Here is a 16,662-nt window from a genome sequence, read left to right on the forward strand (position 1 = left end):
GCAAAATGAAAATAAAGAAGAACAGGGTGGGACTAGTTGTTCCCTAATGGTCTTCCCAGTCCTGATATTTTGAACTTTATCTTGCTCCAATCTCTCTATATGAAACACAAAGCTATCTTGAGGATAAGCCATTAAAAGAAAGCATAACCAAAGTGGTACCAAAGTATTTGTAGATTCATTTCCTGGGTTATTCACCAAGTCCTATGATACATAATTATAAAGAGTCCCTTGGTTGCTCTCCATGGCAGCATAGAGAAAAACTACCATTTTCTGCCCTCCCCCTTCAAAATTAGAGAAGGAATGTAGGAATTCCATCCTATTCAGACATGGCCTCCAAATCTGCATTACTTTACTGCTCCTAGTGGACCTAATGGGCAATGCTTAGTTTAGAAATAACCAGCCTCTAAGCAAATCAACACTGTGTTTGGGTCTTCTTTCATTCCTGTGCCCATAACCCCAAACCAGCATCCAATATACTTAGTGTTTAATAAAAGCTTTTGAATTGAATTGATTTTCCAAGTAGAGGGTGACCTTCACCCTACAAGATGCTTCTCTATTTCCTGCCATTTTATAAGAAAGAGAGTGCACTTAGAGAATAAAGCTTTTCACTTGAAAATTTCGAGGAAAGAACAAACTTCTGGCAGGAGGCAATGGATCTGTGTTTTTATTAGGTAGGAAGCAACTAACACATCCCACAGTTACCAAAAAAAAAAGTTTATATTAGAAGGATAATCTGTCTCCTCAGTAGAAGCTCAACTTAATTTTTTTTGCCACATTTTAACTTCCATCTTTCCTCCCATCATTATTTATGATGTTTGGGAACAAATTCAAACAAAACATTCCATTTATCATAAACTAAAACGAAACATATGTCAGCCATCCAGACAGCTCTGCCTTCAACAATTAGAACAAATGGTTAAAAAAGAATGCTTCATTAAGTTGGCATCACATTCTGAAATATCAATATGCCTTCGAGTTAGCACAGAGGCCAAAAGGACAGTTGGAAGGTTGGAGAGAGGAGCCATGAGATGGAGTCTGAACCCAGGGTCTGTGCTTGGTGACATGCCACATCATCTCTTCCTGTTCCAAGTTGTCAGAGTGCTATTAAAAAAGAAAAAAAAAATACTCAATTTCTAAAGGACTACACCAGGACTATTTATTTTTTCTTCTAAGACTGAGTGGGAAGATAAGCCCAAACCTTTAAAAAAAACTGTTCTGCAATGAAATTCCATTGACTCAAGAAAAATCCTGAGGGCAGGAATGATGATAATGAGCATCCAGTGTTTCTGCAATAAAACCTATTGAAATGAATACACATTGGATTTGGAGGGTTGCAATGCTCTATTTTTGACAGTCTTAAAGAGGGAGTGCTTAGGTATGATTTGAAAATAAGCAGACTCTAATATTTTAGATCCTTTATAATTTTCTAATTTTTAGAACCTTTGGTTTTATGAATTTAGAATTTGCTTCATTGTGAAGCCAAATTATAGCACCCGTTGGAGATTCTGAAGTAAAGAATTATGATTATTAGTTATCAATATAATGTGGTGTGGTCAAAACAATGGTAGATTTGAAATGGGGGAAGAGTCAAAATGACAAAGAAAAGGTAGAGGCTTGCCTGAGCTCTCCCCAAAACCACTCAGAACACTTTTAAATAATGCCCTAAAACAATTCCTGGATCAGGAAACAAAAGGATGGTGTGAAATAATTTTCCAGCCAAGGACAAGTTAGAAAGTCAACAGGAAAGGTCTCACTGGGGTTAGAGTATAGTCCAGTGCAGGCTGCACCTGCACAGATGGCACCTCCACAAACTAGGAGTTTAGGACCCACTGAATTAGCAGTCGCAGTGGTTGCTTCCAGAATTCTCAGCCCTCAAATGGTAAAGGGCTCATAAGACTGGTCAGAGGAAGATTAGAGGGATCTCTTTACTAGCACTGAAGCTGGACTTTATTTCTGTGCCCATACTCAGATCTGAGTAGTAGCCCAGGTGGCAGTCCTAGAGCAAAGAAGGGTACCAACACTCTAGAACTTGCAGCTATAGAGGAGCAGAGACCCTCCTCACAGTTTCAGGGAAGAAAAGAGTGCTTGTGGTTGCTCACAGACCAGAGCACAGGTCAGAAGAGCAGTAAACACCCATATACTTAGATCATATTAACTTGGACCAACAAAAAATGTATAGGTCCTCCCAGTCTCTGAAAATATCTGCACAAAACTCCTGAAGCTTGGGACAGTTCACTTTCCACACTCGAAGCAGAACCCTACTTCAACAAAGTATTAAAAGTTAAGAAATAGACTGAGAAAATGAGCAAACAACAGAAAAAAAATCCATTACTATGGTGACAAGGAAGATCAAAACACACATTCAGAATATGACAAAGGCAAAAGTCCTACATCCAAAGCCTCCAAGAATAATATTAATTGGTTTCAGGCCAAGGACAAACTTGAAAAAGATTTTGAAAATCAAATAAGACAGGTAGAGGAAAAATTGGAAAGAAATATTAGAGTGATGCAAGAAAATCATGAAAAAATGAGTCAATGGCTTAGAGAACATACAAAATTTAAGAAAATAACACCTTAAAAAACACACTTGTCAAATGGTAAATGAGGTACAAAAAGCCAACAAGAAGAATGCCTTGAAAAGTAGAATTGGTCAAATGGAAAAGGAAATACAAAAGCTCACTGAAGAAAAAAATCCTTAAAAATTAGAATTCAGTGAATGGAAGCTAACGACTATGAGAAATCAAGAAACAATAAAACAAAACCAAAAGAATGAAAAAAAAATAAAGATAATGTGAAATATTTCATTGGAAAAATAACTGACCTGGAAAATAGATCAAAGAGAGATAATTATAAAATTATTGGACCACCTGAAAGCCATGATAAAAAAAAATAGGGACCTAGACATCATCTTTCAAGAAATCATAAAGGAAAACTACCCTGATATTCTAGAACTAGATGGTAAAATATAAATTGAATAAATCCACCAATCACTTCCTGTGATCCCAAAATGAAAACTCTCTGGAATATTAGAGCCAAATTCCAGAGCTGCCAGGTCAAGAAGGAAATATTGAAAGCAATCAGAAAGAAACAGTTCAAGTATTGTGGAGCTACAGTAAGAATAACATTGGATTTAAGAGCTTCTACATTAAAGGATCAGACGCTTTGGGATATGATATTCACATGGACAAAGGATTTAGGATTACAACTAAGAATCATCTACATAGCAAAACGGAATATAATCTTCCAGGGGGAAAATGGATATCCCATGAAATAGAGGACTTTCAAGCATTCTTGATGAAAAGACCAGAGCTGAATAGAAAATGTCACTTTTAAATACAAGACTCAAGAAAAGCATAAAAAGGTAAACAGGAAAGGGAAATCATAATGGATTTGATAATATTGAAGTGTTCATATTTGTACACAGGAAAATGATATGAATAATTCTGAAAGTCTTTTTTATTATTAGGACAGTTAGAAGAAGTATATATAGTCAGAAAGCACAAGTGTGAGTCGAATATGAAGGGATGATATCTAAAAAGTAAAACAAAATTAAGAGGTGAGAGAAGAATGATTGGGAAAAATGCAAAGGGAGAGGTAGAATGGGGTGAATTATCTCACATAAAAGAGGCAAGAAAAAAGCTTTTACAATGGAGTGGAAGAGGGGGAAGGTGAAAGGGAGTGAATGAACCTGAACTCTCATCAGAATTGGCTAAAAGAGGGAATAACATACACACTCAATTGTGTATAGAAATCTTTCTTACCCTATAGGAAAATAGGAAGGGAAGGGAATAAGAGAAAGGAGGGGCAGTTGACAAAAGAAGGGAGGGCAGACTAGGGGAGGTGATAGTCAGAGGCAAAACACTTTTAAGGAGGGAAACAGGGAAAGAAGAGAGAAGAGAGAGATTGACAAATCATCAACAGATATGAACAGTATTCAGATGAAGTAATTAAAACTATAGCCACATGAAAAAAATAATACTCTCACTATTGATTGAAGAAATGCAAAGTAAAACATACATATTACATTGTCTAATAGGACAGAAGGGGAAAATGACAAATGGTGGAGGAAATGTCAGAAAAATGAAACATTAATGCACTGTTGGTGGACTTGTGAACCAATTCAGCCATTCTGTAGGGCAATTTTGAATTATGCCCAAAAGGACTATAAATCCATGCATATACTTTGACCTAGCAATTACACTACTAGATCTGTATTCCAAAAAAGAAATGCCCCAAAGGAAAATTCCTATATGTACAAAAATATTTATATCAGATCTTTTCTGGTGGCAAAGAATTAGAAATTGAGCTGATGCCAATCATTTATGGAATGGTTGAACAAATTGTTGTATGTGATTATGATGGAATACTATTATGCTATAAGAAATGATGAGAAGGATGTTCTCAGAAAAAACAGGACGTATATGAGCTGATGCAAAATGAAATGTACTTTGTACAAAGTAACAGCAATATTGTAAGACAAAAACCTGTGAATGACTTAGCTATTCTCAGCAACACAACGATCCAAGACAACTCTGAAGGACTTATGAGGAAAAATTGTATCTATTCCCAGAGAAAGAAATGACAAATACAGATTGAAACATACTTTTTCTTTTACTTTTTTTTTAAGGTTTTGGGGTTTTTCTTGGTTCATGTTTTCTTTCACAACATGACTAATAGGGAAATGTTTTGCATGACTACATATGTATATTCTGTCAAATTGCTTGACTTCTCAATGAAAGGGGTGGGGAAGGACGAAGAGAGAGAATTTGGAACTCAAAGTTTTTAAAATGCATGTTAAAAATATTTTTACATGTAACTAAAGAGAAATAGATTACTAAATAAATTTTAAATAACACAATTAGATTTTGAGTTGGAGGAAATGGGTTCCTAGTTCATCAACTCCCTTATCTACCTGGTCATAGACAAACTTTTAAGATCTCTGGACTTCAGCTTTCTTTTTTCAAATTAATTACTTTTTTCATTTTCAACATTCACTTCCATAAGAGTTTGAATTTCAAATTTTCTCCCCATCTTTCCCCTTCCCCTACCCCAAGGTAGCATGCAATCTGATGATATAGGCTCTAAATATACATTCACATTGAACCTATTTTCACATTAGTCATGTTGTAAAGAATAATTAGAATCAATGCAAGAAACATGAGAAAGAAGAAACAAACAAAAAGAGAAAGAGAAAGAGAAAGAGCAAATAATATGCTTCAATCTGCATTCAGACTCCACAATTCTTTTTCTGGATGTGAACAGTATTTTCCATCATGAATTCTTTGGAATTGTCTTGAATCCTTGCATTTCTAAGAAGAGATAATTCTATCAAAGTTACACATTGCACATTGTTGTTATTACAATGTTCCCCTGGTTTTGCTTACTTCACTCTGCATCATTTCATTCAAGTCTTTCCAAGCATTTCTTAAAGTCTTCCTGCTCCTAATTGGACTTCAGCTTTCTTATCTGTAAAAAATAATTTACTGAAGAGCATGAATGGTCAGTAGCTCTTTATTGCAAGGAGACAAACTTAGGCCTGATATTTGTTGAACACTTCATGACTCCAGTTGGGGTTTTCTTGGCAGAGATGCTGGAATGGTTTGCCATTTCCTTCTGCAGCTCATGCTACAGACGAGGAAACTGAAGCAAACACTGTTAAGTGACTTTCCCAGGGTCACACAGTTAGGAAGTTTCTAAGGTCAGATTTGAACTCAGGAAGATGAGTCTTCCTCACTCCAGGTCTCATGCTCTATCCACTGCACCACCTAGGTCTAATATTAGGAAAAGCAAAGTAGATTAGAAATACATATATCCAAAACTATGACATGCCACTGCAAAGATGGCCTGCAGAGTTAGTCTTTTTGTATTTGTATGTATGCATGTATGTATGTATATATAAACATGCTTACATGTATATCAGGATATATTTAAACAAACTATATAGTATTGCATGTGCACATAAATATCTATATCTAATCTACAAATTAGATATAAGTATCTAAGTGTTATATAACTTTTGCTATTGCTTAGTCTCTTTTTCAGTCGTGTCCAACTCTTTGTGACCCCATTTGGGGTTTTCTTGGCAGAGATCTTGGAGTGGTTTGCCATTTTCTTCTTCAGCTCTTTTTACGGATAAGATAACTGAGGCAAACAAGGTTAAGGGACTTGCCCATGGTCATACAGCTAGTGAGTATCTGAGGCTGGATTTGAATTCAGGAAGGTGAGTCTTGTGACTCCATTGCTTTATCCATTTTGCCTCCTAGCTGCCCCATTGCACACCTAGGTAGGCCCATGCATGTTAGATAAAATCATATATGTTTACTTGAGACGTGGGTATGCGTATACACAGATATATAGAGAGAGAATTGAGAATTTTGGGAATTATCTATATAACAATTATTTTTTATTGCTAAAATATTACCTATATGTTATCTGTTATCTATAAGTAATATAATTATATCTCTACATATGCATGCATAAGTGTATATGTAAATATGAACAAATTTAAATAAAATCATTATACATTTACATAATGCACTATATTGTTTACATAAGTGTATAAGGCATGTGTGCACATGTATATGCACACACGATATATACATCCACACATGAACATTCCCATATATGTATAAGTGTATGGACATGGGCATGTGTGCACACACATATTTGTTATATGTATATATAAATGCATAGGGTATATGTACACACATATACATATCTACAGATCCACACACAACCATGTATATACATTAACACATGCATGTACATAATGTGTCTATACATATATGTGTGTATGTATGTGTCTATATGTAAATATATTTATATGTGCATATATGGGTCTGAGGTTCCCTACCAATATGAAGATCTTAGGTTCATTTTGACTGTTTCTTACTCTTTTAACTTCTTAATCCCACCAGATACTAAAGAACAGTAGTATACTCTTCAAAGATAATTATTAACTCCCCTTGCCAAAACTCAGGCTCAACACGCATCCTTATTTATAGAACTGATGGACGTCAGGATTGGGATCTGAACATCAAGGTCAGGGGTGGGGAAGCTGGATCCTTGAGGCCATATGTGGCTTTCTGGGTCCTTGGTTATGGCCTTTTGACTGAGTCCAAGTTTTACAGAACAAATCTTTTTTTCATCTTCTTTTTTTGCGGGGGAGCAAGGCAATTGGGTTTACATGACTTTCCCAAGGTCACGTAGCTAGTAAGTGTGTCAAGTGTCTGAGGCCAAATGTGAACTCAGGTCCTCCTGATTCCAGGGCTGGTGCTCTATTGTGCCACCTAGCTGCCCCAACAAATCCTTTTATTAAGAGGATTTGTTCTTGTGAAGTTTGGATTCCATCAAAGGGCCACACTTGAGGACCTAGAGGGCCACATGTGGCCTTAAGGCTGCAGATCCCCGCCCTGGGCTAGGGCATCTGTAGCTCAGTCATGGTCCAGCTTTCCTCTGGAGCTTTGCATCTTTCATATCAACTTCCTTGCTGGCCTCTGTAGGTCTGCTAATGTCCAATACACAGTAGTTGTCATCTACCACAGGGGACTAGCTCCCTTGGGGCACTTATGAATGCTGCTCTGCCTTAGTCAAGTGGTTTTCTGATTCAAAACATACCAGCAAATCAGATCACACACATGCTTTCGAAAGCTTCTCTGGTTTACCTGGCCTCAAACACTAAGGCTGTTTAGGGGTCCTTGGGAAAACTCTCTTGTTGTGCCACTGTAATGTATCTCTGTTTTCTGCTCCATGCTGAGTCACGATGAGTCAGTCTTCTGGCTCCTCTATTCTGTAGCACCTGGGTAGTCCATTTCCAATTCAAATGAATTCTTCCTTTAAGTTTAGAGTCATGGAAGATCACCTTCACTTTTGACCTACTTGGATGATATTTGTAAATTGCTTAGTGCAGGGACTCGTATATCCTGCATGCTATAGACAGGCTTTTCTTTGTTGTGTTCAGTAGTTTATTCATGTCTGACTGTTCATGAGCCCATTTGGGGTTTTCTTGGCAAAGATACTAGAGTGGTTTTCCTTTTCCTTTTCCAGATCATTTTACAGATGAGGAAATTGAGGCAAACAGGATTAAGAGAATTCTCCGCAGTCATTTTCTAGTAAGTTTATGAAGTCAGATTTAAAGTCAGACTGAATCCAGGCAGCCCTCTATCCACTGCACCACCTAGCTCCCCTGCTTATTCTTGCCCCTTTCTTTTTGTTCCTCTCCCCCTCCCCATCTTCTCTACTGAATTGGTAAACTTAGCAGCTTGACTTTCAGGAGAGCAGAAGAAAGATGAAAGACACTCAAGATCATTGAGAATAGATAACTTATGCATCCCTTTGTTGGGGACATGGGGGCTTGGGTCTCTATTTCACCTCCTCTTCACTTAGTCTCAACAAGATTTTATACATTCGATGACTTTGAATATAAAAGAAAACACAGAAGGGAAAAGACTGACAGAGAATACTGCTGTATTGTTTTACTCCTAGGAGAGTCAGTTGCCATTTGGCTTTTACTACTTGCAGGGACATTCTCTTGGGTTTCTGACCAGTTGATAGAAGGTGGACGGGAATAGCTTTTACCAATTTTCAATATATGTCCTCTTGATGCTTAATTATTTAAGATGGATTAAATGGGAATGCTTGTGAAATATCAAACCTACTGTACTTGGCAAATTAAGGACTGCAATTACTAGGTTATTTAAATTACCTTGAAGCAGGGTTGTTTCAAGAAATGTCATCAGAAAGGATGGGTAACTCCCCCTACCATTAGTGCTTATGCAGACTCATTGGCTCTGATCCACAATTTGCTTGCAGTTACAAGAGCCCATCCTTTTAATGCCAATATTCTCCCAACGATGTTATCTGACAATGAATACCCAGTATGATATATAATATAATATATAGGATATAGTACAAGAATATTGAAATATTGGAAGGACCAAAATCACAAGAAACCCAAAGGAGACTGAAAATTTGTCCAATGAGTTTAAGTAGAGTGAGAAACATAATGAATGATTATTTTTTGTTACTAAGAAATAGAATAATATATATTATTAACATACATGACCAAGAATGGAAATGTATTGGTCACATGGCAAGAAAGGGAATAAACAAATGGGTAAGTTGAGGTACATTTGTTCTCCTGAAGAAGAATGAGTTGAGCATCATGCCCAGGTTTAGCTATCACTATGGAAATTGATTAGATCAATCCTCTATGGATCTATGGAAGTACCAAAAGTCAATTATTTATCAAGCTCAGATCTACTTTTCTGAGGTATTATGCAGTCTAAACTTGATTAAAATGAAATGCCTACCAGGTGAATAAGTCATTTGGCACAGCCTTTTTATTGATTTATTTTTTTAATCAAGCAACATACTATTTATTAATAAAAATTCCTATTTTGGGATGTGCTGTTAGAGAAATCATTAATCTGTAATATATAGATTATCAATGAAAATATAAAAATCACAAGAGATTGAAGAAATGAGGAAGATAGTTGAAGAATATGTTCAAAAACCCATTTGTTGTTTCAGACGTAAGCCTCAGAATCAGAGAGCTAGAAGGAACTTTTGAGTTCATTTCATCCAACCCCTTAATTTTCTCATTTATGCTTAAGGCACTAGTTATTATTACTAACCCCTATGCAATAAACAGTGTTCTCAAAACCATAACATACTCGCAGGAGGGCTTAACTTAGGTGGAGCCTCTTTGGCAATAACAACCAGGCCAGGGCCCTAACTGGGTTGGGGGGAAAGGAGGTCAAGTTGTTTTCCTCTTGGTGATTTTAGTCTGGGTTTGCATGAGGCAAGTATTTCTATTCACTCTAAAGAAAAAATAAACTGGAAGGAGAAATTCTATTTTCAAATGGTAATTAGGTTGAGCTTTGCTGAGTCTTGTTATGCTGGGGAAAAATCTATTCAAAGAAGGCTCTGCATTGAAAACTGGTCAGTCCAGGGTATTTGAGATAATCAATAGCATGACTTCTATAACCAGTTTTTAGGATTAAGTTGATAATATTACTGAAAAATTGAAACAGAAAAAGTAGTCAATTCAATAAACTACCACATATTGTTATATTCTTATAAGAAAAATAAAAAGAAAACATTTTTATTAAAATAGAGAAAGTTTTCATGACTGGTTGTAGGTTGCATCTTAGGGAATAATTTTGATGTCTATTTGTGCATGTGGTTGTAGGAATTTGATATCAACTTTGAAGTTAAAGGAAATTATTATAAAAATCATTTAAAAATAACTATTTTTTTAAACTAACTAAGCTTGAGAGAAGATGGAGCATAGACACAGTATTCTTCATACAGCTGTACTGACACTTGGTTATTTGTTAACCAAACTTTCATATGAGATTAAAGAATGAATCTGTGTTTAGAACTATCCAACTTCCCATCTCATTCACTCTTGACTAGAGGAAGTAGTGGTGCCATGAATCACCAGATGATGTTTCAGAGGGCAGACTGAATGTTCTATTCAGATTTAGCAGATTGGGATTTAGACCTCAGCTTTGCCATTTACTCTCTGGGGATGATGGGAATGCCACGTAACCCTTTAGGGCCTCATTTCCTACAACTGTAAACTTCTATATACTTAAAGCAGAGATTCTTAAACTACCATTTACCAAAGACTCCTTCATGAAGTTTGATCTGAATTCATTTCATCAGGTTGAAATTAGAATATACCTACTGACAAGGGGTATAGGTATAAGTTGAACACACTATAAGACTGGAAAAAAGGGGAAGGGGGCAATGATGCTTTTTCTTGGGCCAAACTCTCCAAACTTAAAATGCAAAATAAGTAAGTAAGCAAATAAATATTTTCTAAGGCTACACATATAACCAACTTGTTGACATTTAATTTTAATCTGGGAAGTCCTAAAAAAGAGTTTTAACTTGGTTTTCTCAAGCTTTGTTTGCCTGCTGTGGTTTGTTATGGAGAGATAGCCAATAGCTGATATATAGACTAAGATTGCCTGTAAGAAGAGTCCCCACATGTACATCAAACAACAGAGGATAGATGTCACTAAACAGCACATGGGCTATCTGGTCTAGCCAACTGCTACCACCTTAGAGCAGGGAGCTATCCTACACAGAGATCTATGTTTTGTAATGAAAATGTAATAGTAAAAGCATAAATCACTCTTGAACTTCTCTCCTGCCAAGCCAACTTATCATCAAGGAACATGTTACTACCTGACAGCATATTTCAGTACCTTATGGACTGAAAATAGGGAAATGCTAAATTAGTTCAAAACTCAACACCTTCCACCCACTCGGGCATCTCCTAACTTGTGGCTAAATTGTTCTTTTTAATATTCAGATTGCTCAAGCCCTGATAGCCATCAGGATTATATTTCTTTTTCACATGGCAAATAGAAATTTGTAGGGTATGTTTGTTTGTTTAATAAGAAATGGGTTTTTCTCGCGTAGCTCCTTTAAAAATATATTTTATTATATTTTTCTTCCACATATTTTGCCCTTTATTACACGTGCTAATGAAGACAATTTTTATCTCAATCAGGACTTGCTTCTAATTTTTATGAAAATTTTTTCTAGGCATTACACAATGTTGAATGCTAGCCCGGTTCTTTGCTAACAGTAAACACTTTTAAAAAACAACAATAAAAACCAAAATCCAAAACGTGGATTATTTTATTGAATACAAATTCAATACAAATTATAGTCAGTCATTAAGAACAAGAAAGAAGAATGTTTCTGAGCATTGTTACCTGGAAACATTCACCCACTTCATATTCTCACTTAATAGCATCAAGTTACAAAATGAGGCTTAATTTTTTAAGTATCAGCAAATACAGTGTAGTTGTTCAAAAGAGTATGGGCTTGGAAATCATGTTGAAAAATTATACATACACACACAATGTGGATCTGATTATACGTATATAATATATTATATAGGCTACATATTTATATATATTATTATTTAATATATATTCTTTACAATTCCAATATATTATATATAGGCTATATATACAATATATTATAATATATAGTACATATATATGTGTGTGTGTCTGTACATATATATATGTGTGAAAAGAGAGAGTCAGATCTACAATATGTGACAATTTTTTCTAGTTGGTAGAAAAAGAAAAGAAGCCTTCAATACCTCAAAAATTTGTTGCAACCTTATTATGTACTACTGTAGAATCTTCCCCTCCCACATCAAAAAAAGGCCTTTGCCTGGAGAAAAAATCGTTTCCCATGTATTATACACACACTCATATGTATATACATATAAATTATTTGTCAAATGATTTATATGTGATATAGAACTGTGTCTTATACAGCAGTATATTATACATACACACATATATACATGCATACTTCCTGAGTGGGTAAAGATTGATGAAGTTCATGCTCATACTTTGTTGGATGAATTAGTCAATTAATTAACTGATCAGTATGTATTTATTCAGCACTAACTCTATGTTAGGCACTTGACATGCTAATACAAAAACAATCTCTGATCCCAAGGACTTTATATTCTAATGTGAAACACACACTCTCTCCCTCCCCCCTTCCCTACACACACATGTGCACATATATGCATATTCATGCATGCATAAACATACACATACACACTACAATATAAAAATAGGAGCCAAGCTCAGAATTCTAGGGAACATAGACAAAGCTTCAGAATAATCTGATTTCACTACAGATTTTAATGGTAGTAACAAACAGATTTGGTTAACATATTCATTTATATTAGAATGGTATTCAAAGGCTCTATCCCACTTCACGGCTTTCTTGGTCAATTGATCATGAGTAGACTACATATAGCTAATCATAGGGATGTGTAGGCATTTTTTGGCCATACTCATAGATATTCATTATTTGTTTTAGCTGGCTCTCTCTGCCTATCCCCCTTCCTCTTTTGGTTGAAGAACACTAATGTAGGGGCAGCTAAGTGGCATGGTGGATAGATCACTGGCCTTAGAGTTGAGACAAGTTGAGTTCAAATTTGGCCTCAGAAACTTACTAGCTAGCTGTGGCACCCCAGGCAAGTCACTTAACCCTGGCTGAGTTATAAAAAAAAGATTGTTCTAATTGTCTTACATCACTGGAAAATTAATAGAATATATACCTGCCATGAAGTAAGCTTCCCATATTCCAAGGATGTTAGAAAAATCCCAAATTAGGGGGAAAAAAAAACAATTCAAATCCACTATTTATTTGAAGCATAAAAAATGTAAAACCTTATCCAAATATAAAACATTTCTATTATTTAGCTGCCTCTACTAAATTCTTGTCTAAAGGCTTATTTTACACGTTTGAGGTGACCATGGAGTTTTGACAGATATGGCAGCGTATGAATATCATAATAAATCATGTCTGTTCCCTAACAGCCAACCATCCTCACTTAGTCTGGACAGCCCCTCTCCTAGAATATTGGACATCAGTGGAGATTTCTTTTCTGTCCCAGTGTATGAAGAAAGTTTACTTAGGCATAGAGATGTTGCACTGGTGGAGGGAGGATGCCCACTAATTAAGTCTTGAATCCTTATAGTATTGTTAAGCTGATACATAATCTTCCTTTATCATCTTTATCAGAGCTGTCAGATATACGGCCTGTGAGTGGCAAGAAGTCCACAACACTCCTAAATGTGGCTTGAACCAGATTCCTCTCTGATTTTAATGTGTCGATGTATTAACATCTGTGGTCAATCTGCAGCCCACAAAGATCTGTATATATGGTTTAGTGACCCCTATTTCTTTTTTAGTTCGATACCACTGATCTATATGATCTCAAATCAGGATCAGACCTAGGATCAATTAAGAAGTGATTTGTTTTAGTCCTCTCACATCCCAATTGTTTCTTGCTTTCTATGGTGGACTCTCTCTTGTCTACCCTTTGACTGACCAGTTGAACTCAATTCAATTAATCCACCATTTATTTACTGCCAAAGAACTATGCTAGCTGTTAGAGCTATAAAAGTAAGAACTAAAAAAAGTCTTTATCCTCAAGGAGTTTACATTCTATTCTCTCTTACCCAAACCTGCTCTCAGATAAATGCATTCATTAATCTGATATCAGTTACTGATATTTGCAGCACATATTTCCTAGGGCATATTTGTATTTAAAGTGTTGTCTTTAACAGATGAAAAAGCTAGTACTATATGAAAAAAGATGCAGTTATCCCAGATCACTGGAAACTGGAGTACTGGAAACTACAAAATGGAGATAACCAGCTATTTTGCTAATCCAACAAACATTTATCAATCACCTACTGGTGATCATGCTAGATAATTATGACACAAAGACAAAAATAGAACCTGTCCTCAGGTAGCTTACATTCTATGAGATGGTACACCCTACAGCCAATAAGTACAAGAAATAATTTGAGGAAAGAAAGAGTATTAATGGGAGGTAATAAAGAAAGCTTCATGGAGAGAATGATACCTGAGTTGATCCTTGAAGAAAAATAAGGATTCTGAAAAGCAGAAATGAAGAGGGGATGCATTCTAGGCACAGTATTGACAACGGAAATTGAAGGTCAAATTTACAGAATAATGATAGTTTAATGTAGAGTAAAGAATACACTTTTAAGGGGAGCAGTGTAAGATGAGACTGGTAAGGTAGGTTGGAGTAAATTATAAAGGCCTTCAGGTATAGGTTGAGAGGTTTCTCAACTGTCCTGCCCTACTTCAGTATTTCAGCCTATCTGTAGAACAGAAAAGATCTTGAGTTCTCCAAAGTTACCACTGGCCTTTCAAGATCATGAGAAGCATGAACTAAGATCTTCAGTTGAAGAGGTCTTGGAATCACATATTTCATCTCTAACTTGATTTATGCAGCTCAGTCCCCTCCCCTATGTACATAAGAAGGTTGCTCCTAAGCTCAGATATTATCATTTTCATTTTTTTTTTGCTTCTACCCACTGGTAACTTCTTATCCATTTTTAAAATCAGCTGCTGCTAACAAATAACCATGACTTCATATCAGTACTGGAGAAACAAAGACAGTTTACTTAACAGAGCAAACATTATGAGAGCAAGGAAATGCATGTGGACCAGACACTGCCTTATCTTTTTCCAACCAGGAAGGAGTAAGTGTTTTAAATCTCATCTCCCCTGGTGCAGCATAAACCTGGCCCTTACCCTAATTCAGTCTAGAGCTGGAGTTCTTAACCTAGGGTCAATGACAATATTTTGATAATTGTATTTCAACACAATTTTTTTTTGTAATCCTATGTATTATATTTTGTGCATTTTTTGTGGTAATAATTTAATTTTTGTAGCCACTGGGGTATGGGAAATGCTGCCTCCTGCTCCAGATCTTCAGTTCTTCCCTCTAGCCTGGGATCAGAGCCAAAGCTCCAGCCTCCTGTAAGTGCCCACATCCAGGCCTATCTGCCCCACTGCTTCTGCACTCACCCGGTGGTGCTGGTTCCTTTTTGCCCCTGATACTCTTGGCAGCACAGCTGGGTTTGGCCTTCCTGGTTAGCACAGGTTCCCTCGATCTTCCAGGGCTCAGACGCCCAACTCCCCTCACTATCCCAGGGGAAAAGTTGTTGTGGCTGGGGTGAGGCAGCCTCTCCAGACAAGCAACCCTAGGGCCTGCTGCTTATTGTTTAAGTCCCTTGCCCACTTGCTCTTAAGGAGGAGCCCAGCCTGGAGGTGGTCCTCCCTGGGGACCAAACCTCATTCTGGAATCTTTCTTCTAATCTTCTCAAATTGTCCCAGGAAGATATGGATTGTCTTTTTATTTATCTCCACCCACACTTAGTTCCCCTTAAAGTGCTATTTTAACTCTTTTGTGGAGGAAAATCTTGAGAGCTTGGAATTTTCTGACCTACTCTGCCATCTTCCCCGAATCCTCTCCTATGTTACATTCCATGCATTCACACTCAAGTCTTTCCCTGCTCTAGTCCATTCTTCCACTTAGCTATGATTATTCTAAGACACAGGTCTGACCACATTACCTTGCTATTTAATAAAAAGGTGACTCCCTACCACCTGTTTAACATTCATAACCTGGCCCTTTCCTACCTTTTCAATCTTATGGCTTACTCCGCTCTCTGTACTCTGCAGTCCAATAACACTGCCCCCCTTGCTGTTTTTGCTTGAACATGGCACTCCATCTCCTGACTCCTTGCATCTTCATTGGCTGTCCTCCATGCCTGGAATGTTCATCTTTCTCATCTTCGTCTCCTGGCTTCCCTACCTTCCTTCAGGGCCAAGCCAAAATCATATCTTCTACAAAAAGTCTTCCCCAGTCTTCCTTAAAGTTAGTCCCTTCCTTCTATGATTACCTCCAATTTATCCTGTCTCTATCTTGTCTGACTTGGTTGATATCCCACTTCTCACATTAGATTCTGAGCTCCTTGATAGAAGGAATTGTTTTTGCCTCTCTTTCTAGGCCCCAGATCTAATTACAGTACCTAGCCCAGAGAATGTTCTTAATAAATGCTCATTTATTTCCTTCGGGTGCATAGATTTCACCAGACTGCCAAACAATACAGTGAAACCAGCAAACTAAGTTAAGAATCTCTGATCTAGAGAAATAGAACATATTTGGAGAGTAAGTTGCCTACGGTCATAAGAGCTGTGAGCATGTCTTATGATCAGAAAGCCATGCCTGCTTAAGTATTCACTTGGCTCACATGAGCTGCATAGAGCTGTACAGAGAGA

The 16,662-nt window shown here is 36.7% G+C and overlaps 1 long non-coding RNA gene across 1 annotated transcript; it reads right to left on the reverse strand.

Moving 5' to 3' along the window:
- Positions 1-641: 641 nt before the first annotated feature.
- LOC138174322 (uncharacterized) lies at positions 642-15,960 on the reverse strand. The gene is made up of 2 exons (XR_011171671.1): positions 15,406-15,960; positions 642-1,101 (listed from the first exon to the last, which is right to left on the reverse strand). It is a non-coding gene; the product is annotated as an uncharacterized lncRNA (long non-coding RNA).
- Between the last annotated feature and the right edge of the window lie 702 nt (positions 15,961-16,662).

This window comes from Petaurus breviceps, unplaced genomic scaffold (genome assembly GCF_028583685.1).
Source record: "Petaurus breviceps papuanus isolate PSGF00001 unplaced genomic scaffold, PetGlider_PUasm1.0 688, whole genome shotgun sequence".
NCBI lineage: Eukaryota > Metazoa > Chordata > Mammalia > Diprotodontia > Petauridae > Petaurus > Petaurus breviceps.